This window comes from Balaenoptera physalus (genome assembly GCF_965194825.1).
Source record: "Balaenoptera physalus genome assembly, chromosome: 5".
Lineage (NCBI taxonomy): Eukaryota > Metazoa > Chordata > Mammalia > Artiodactyla > Balaenopteridae > Balaenoptera > Balaenoptera physalus.
The window spans coordinates 47,949,229-47,955,228 of record NC_138884.1 but is presented as its reverse complement, the minus strand read 5'-3'; positions in this window follow the sequence as shown (position 1 = coordinate 47,955,228).

Below are 6,000 nucleotides of genomic sequence, written 5' to 3'. Positions count from 1 at the left end.
ATCTGCCCCACTGTGTGAACTCATAGAAATGACTCATAACCTGATCTGGGAAGCAGAGCTCAGAGAGGGAAACAAAGTGTGAATCACGAGCCACAAGGCAAATACTGCCCTGAAATTGAGCAAATACTGTGAAAAACAGAAACACAATGTACAGCCATATTGTAAAGATTTCTTTTGAAATCTCAAAAGACCACATAGTCCTATAAAAGGTGAAACCAGTTAGTCAGCAGGGGTGGAAGGCTGTCTCCAACTTCTGCCCAGGCCTTAACAGATCTTGAGCTGGTCTGACTTGTTCCCCCTAGGCCAGGGGCAATGGCTTCATTTGTGCAATATCCCCACTCCTCCAGTGTCCAGTACTCCATTCTCCACTTATAAGTAGCCAGGAGCAGTAAGAGAGGGCATTGAGGAAAGGAAAATAGCGCAGGTGGAAAGTGGAGTTGCCCCTCAGGGTAGGCTGGGTGAGAGCTGAACAGAGTCATGGGGCACAGGCCAGCCTGCTTCAGAGCGCTGGCTATGAGTGGTACCTGATCTGCACTGCCTGGCCGAGAGGACAGCTCACATGGGTCCTCAGCACAGGCAGGAGACTGTGACTCCCAGAGGGATACTGGTGAGTCTTTAGATGCCCATCTGCTCCTTTTCGTCTTATTCTCTCCAACTGAGAAATCTTTACCTTGTCTGGAGGAAGCAGAAAGAAAGAAAGCATGTATTGTTCTAAATAGCCTACCTTATTAGTGAACTGTGGCATCTGAATTTAAAAAGCAAATATTAGCATCTTTATTCCCTGGTTTCATTCTGTCTAGCCCAGCACTGTCCAATAGAAATACAAATCAAGGCGTCCATGTAATTTTAAATTTTCCAATGGCCACATTAAAAAAGTAAAAAGAAATAAATCAAGTTAAATTTTAATAATATAATTTGTTTAATGAAATGTATCTAAAGAATTATCATTTTAGCATATAATCAACCTAAAAATGATTAATGAGATATTTTTAATCCTTATTTCATACTAACAAATCTGATGTGTATTTTACACCTACAACACATCTCGAAACAGATGCTAAATACTTGATTGGTTTTTAAATTTCATAAAATGTAGAGTTGAAAAGATTCATACAGTTGGCCCAAGCCAACTATGCAAGTTGGCCCAAGCATAATGAAAAGTCTTGCAATAACTGAATCAGGTATCAGGGTTTTTTAAATTTAAACTAATTTAAATGAAATAAAATTCTGCGTTCAATTCTTTAGTTATGCTAGTCACGTGACTAGGGGGTCCTCTATTGGACAGTGCAGGTCTAGATACCCACACTGTGCTGGGTGAAAGAGCCTCAGAAAATAAGGTGGAAGGAACACTTTTAAACAGCTGGAGGGGCAAAGTATATGCACAGAGCAGTTGAACATTCCAAAAAGTTCCCCAGCACAAAGATATTGTACAAAATTAGTGGCTATTCAGCATCAGGTTTAAAATTCTAACATTACCAGAATCGAATGGTCAAAAAAGCGACAGACTAAACAGAATCACTTGTTATGAAAGACCAAGGCCCCTCCTGGAAATCCCAGCCTAGGGTGGGGGTTGCAGCAATGAGCTTGTTCTGGCAATACCCAGAGCTATTCCAACAAGGACAGACAAGAACTCCCCTCCCAAGCTCCCCAGTACAACAGCTGACTGGCATTTCTCTCATGCTCTTGACTGGGTTCCTGTTCCTCCTAATCTAAAATGTGATTAAATTGAATTGCTTTCTAAATCTGTTATGTAATTTGTATGTAATGCCCTTAATATTGGGTTTGAATACAATTGCAATAAGATACACTAATTGATTCATTTAATTTTATTTTCCATTCTTTGAATGGAAGCCTTTGGGACTCAATATGTAAAGTGATATGCAAATTGGGACTTTGATGCAAGAAGACTTGGCAGTTTTTTTAACCAGGACTCAAGCATTACTTGTAATCATTTAAGAGAGTAATTTCAAACAAAGCAACCTCTACTTGTCCTTCTATGTGATTAAATTTCGGTGTACACAAACATATACGTACAAAACATGCTCAAAATTACTGAATTTTAATTGAAGGTATAGGTCAAAAAACATTTATACTTCCCCATGGTTATTCGATCCCTAACCCTAACATAAAATAGAATAAGGTTTTACAGGTTCACATAACTTTCCACCGAATGGATGACACAGAGAGTAGTTGCAAAAGAGATATCAATCCATCAGCAACTAATGAGCACCTTCTTTGAATTAATAATAATGACAGCTAATATTTAGTGAGTGCTTATTATGAGATAGGCTCTATGCTCAGATTTTTATCTGGATTATTTTCCTGCTAAGGATTCTGTTAGGAGCTTGCAGAGATGCATGGATGATAAAACACATTCCCTATATCCAAAGAGCTTAAAATTTAAATGTCAATGGTTGGTATCAACAAAAGGTGCTCTAGGAGTTGAGAGAAGAGAGAGACATCTTTTGAACCCCCCAAATTTAGCTTTCCGTTTTCCTTATTCCCAAACTGTTGCTGTGGATGCAAGCATGATTCCGATACTAAGAGACAAATAGCTTAATGTGTAGATAAGATGATTTTAAAATAACTGTTCTTTGTCCTCCACTTCCTCCTTCCAAATAAATGTCATTTTTCTGGCTTCAGAGGAGATCACAAATTTCAAGTCATGAATGCAATCTCTCACTGTTGTCACTGTTCCCAAAGGGTGGCTCACACAATAACAGCGCTGGCAATTTCATCACTCACCGCAGTTAATATATTTCAGTATGATCAAAACATAGTTTACAGGAAATTGCTATACTATTGATGTCATGGATGAGGAAATCAGTACATGAGATAGCCAAGTTCTAGAAATCTGAGAAAATGAGTAGTTGGGGGGTGAGGGGTGGAGCTTATTTGTTGTTGAGATAACATTAACAGTGTGGGTGCCATGGCTGGATTTCAGTTTGGAAATGATGGGTAAAGGCAGACCAACAGCCTCAGCAGTCAAGGAGAGGCTTCCCTGAGTCTAAATGCCATTGGAGGAGTGAGGTGAACTCTTTCCTAAAGATATGGGAACTTTCATAGGCCATGAGACGTTTGAGAGGTTTTTTCAGAGTTTTAGAAGTGAAGACATCTACATTAGTCTGCTTGGGTTGCCATAACAAAATATGACAGACTGTATGGCTTAAAGAGCAGAAATTTATTTTCTCACAGTTCTAGAGGCTGGAAAGTCCAAGATCGTGGTTCGGCATGGTTTCTGGTGAGAGCTCTTTTCCTGGCTCATAGAAAGGTACCTTCTTACTGTGTTCTTATATGGTCATTTTTCATTGCTTGCATGTGGAGAGAGAAAGAGAGGGACATTCTCTCTCTCTCTCTCTCTCTCTCTCTCTCTCTCTTCCCCCCCTCCCTCTCTATCTCGCCCCCTACCCCTCTCTCTCCTTCTCCCTCTTCCTCTCCCTCTTCCTCTTCTTTTAAGGCCTACAATCCTATAGGATTAGGGTCCCATCCTTATCACTTCATTTAATCTTAATTACCTTATAAAATCCCTATCTCCAAATACAGTCACATTGGGAGTTAAGACCTCAACATATGAATCTGGAGGTGTTGAGGAGCAGAGAGGAGACACAATTCAGTCCAAAGCAACATCCAAAGATCAAGAAGTCCAACTTCAAAATGTTTCAGATGAAGAAACTGAAGTTACGCTTCTTATGTACTTTTTTCAGCAAGAATCAAGGGCTGAAAATAATCCAGTGAGTGCCCTAGGCGCCCCACATCCTAAAATGAGAGGTTAAACTATATATGTTGGGTGTGCTGAGAAACTGGGAAAGCATGCAAATGTAATGCATGGTTCCCACTTTCAAGCTACATGAGAGAAGACAAAGAATTCATATATGCGTTGAGGATATTGGGGAGGGAGGATGTCAGTGCTAGAGAACATTGTTCCTGAGCTGCAGTGTGCCCCTCCCCACCTCATGGGGGAGAAGAATGGGGCACTTTCTCCCCAGTGAGAGACGCAACCAAAACTTGGTAGATGACCGCAGGAATTTGGTGGACACAGAGACTGGTGCCTGACTCTTAAGAGAATAGATCTGAAGTTGAAAGAATATGGCTAGATTAGACTGCAGCTAAGAGGAAAGACAAATGACCCTGCAAGGAGAAGGCTGAACTTCTCACCAAAGAGGACTACCCCACGGTGTGATGTGACCTCAACAAAGTGGTAGGAACCTATAGTCAGAGGTCCCCTGTGCAGAATTCTGATGAACGCACCAAAAGGTCCCCATGAGAACAAGAGCCAGTAAGTGTGCACTTGCTATGTAAAGAGCTCCCAGTGCCAGATGACAAGAGGACCAGACATATGTGCTCCTCATCCTTGTCCCCGCCCCCTCACACCTTTCCAATCCTGAGCCTGACCCAGCAGAGGTCAGAAACAGCATCTGGCATAATGACGGAGGAGTGAATGTCAGAAAGCACAGTGAGCATTTTTTTGACTTATCGTGACAAAATATTTTGTTTTTAGGATGGTCTCTAGCTAGCTGACCACAGATTCTTGAGTGAATCCTGCCAAGATTAGCCTCAAATGCTATCACTGCTAACTACCTTACTTGCCCAAGAAGCACTTGTAAATATCTCTCAAGATTGTATAGCTATAGCATACCAAGAACCTTTAATGGAAAGTAAAACTTTGAGTTAATTAACTGAATTTTATGTGTGAGGTTGCTAATCACTCTTGGAAATACACAAGTTCCTTGTTGACAAAACACCCTGGAGTAGAGGAAAAGTCAGTAGACTGGCAGCCAGAGAGACCTAGTTTCTAGCCTTGCTTGCTCTAGGGCCTTAACTAGTTCTCTCTGGGCCTCATTTTTCCCATTAATAAGAATAAGGCGTTGGACTCAATGAGTTCTATGGTTCTATGATTTTTTATTTTCTTCTACATCCTTCAGTATCATGTAAGAAAAGGCATTCATTTGAAACCTCAAAATATCTTAGTCCTTTGAGAGGTAAGAGTGCTGGTGAATTTCCAAAAGATAGTATCTCACCAGTGTTCCCTTACCATGTTAGCACCTCAGGGATAAGGAGGGCTCCAGAGAATGTAATCTGGGAAACACCGAGTTTATCTAAAGTGGGATGAAGAATTAAGAGCCAATATAAGCCAAATATATGACCTGGGAAAAAAATCTTAGTCCTAAAAACAAGACCTCAATTTAAGATTTGAAGACTTAGCAACCCAAAGGCCAGTGAGTTGTCTCATGTCACACAGTGATTAGTAGTAGTGCCAGAACAAGAAACCAAATCTTTGGAATACAATGCAATGAAGATAAAATTATTTTAAAGCTCCGTGGACCTAACAGGCAACAGCAACATGCTGTTGTGGTTAGTTTTCAAATCTAAGCAGATCTTGAGAATCCAACATTTTTCTGAAAATCTTCAGGGCCACACTTCACAACAGCACTTTGTTGCATAAAATTCATTTGTATGCACTACTTCACATCTTCTTAACACGCGAATGGTTCCACACTTTACTATATACTCTTAGTGGATTTAAATTTCAAGACTGAATCTGAGCTCTATGAAGACATCAATGAGGTATTGTGAGAAAAAAAAACAAAGTACAAGCTAACTCTGTTCAAAAACTAGTTCATAATTGAGTATTTGAGTGGAAAACTAACTCAGCTTCTAAGTTTATCTATATTAGTTTGACCTTCTGATATATAGGTCTGTGGGAATTATTTTGTATGTTTAATTGAAAATATCAGTAGGAATAAAAATTTCAAGAGCATATTAACTTTGTTAATTTATGATTTTCTAATTTAACAAAAATGCTACAGCAAAGCAATTCTCTGAATTACAGTAACATGTTTAGTATTGTTTTTTAATCTCATAGATCTTTTCTTTTCAACTGAACTTTGAACATGCTCTAACATCTCTGCCTGCAGGGAGATGGACTGAGGAACAAGCAGAATATTAAACACCCGCTTATATGTCTCCCCAGGGAGTCTTCTGCTAATATTATACATTGCA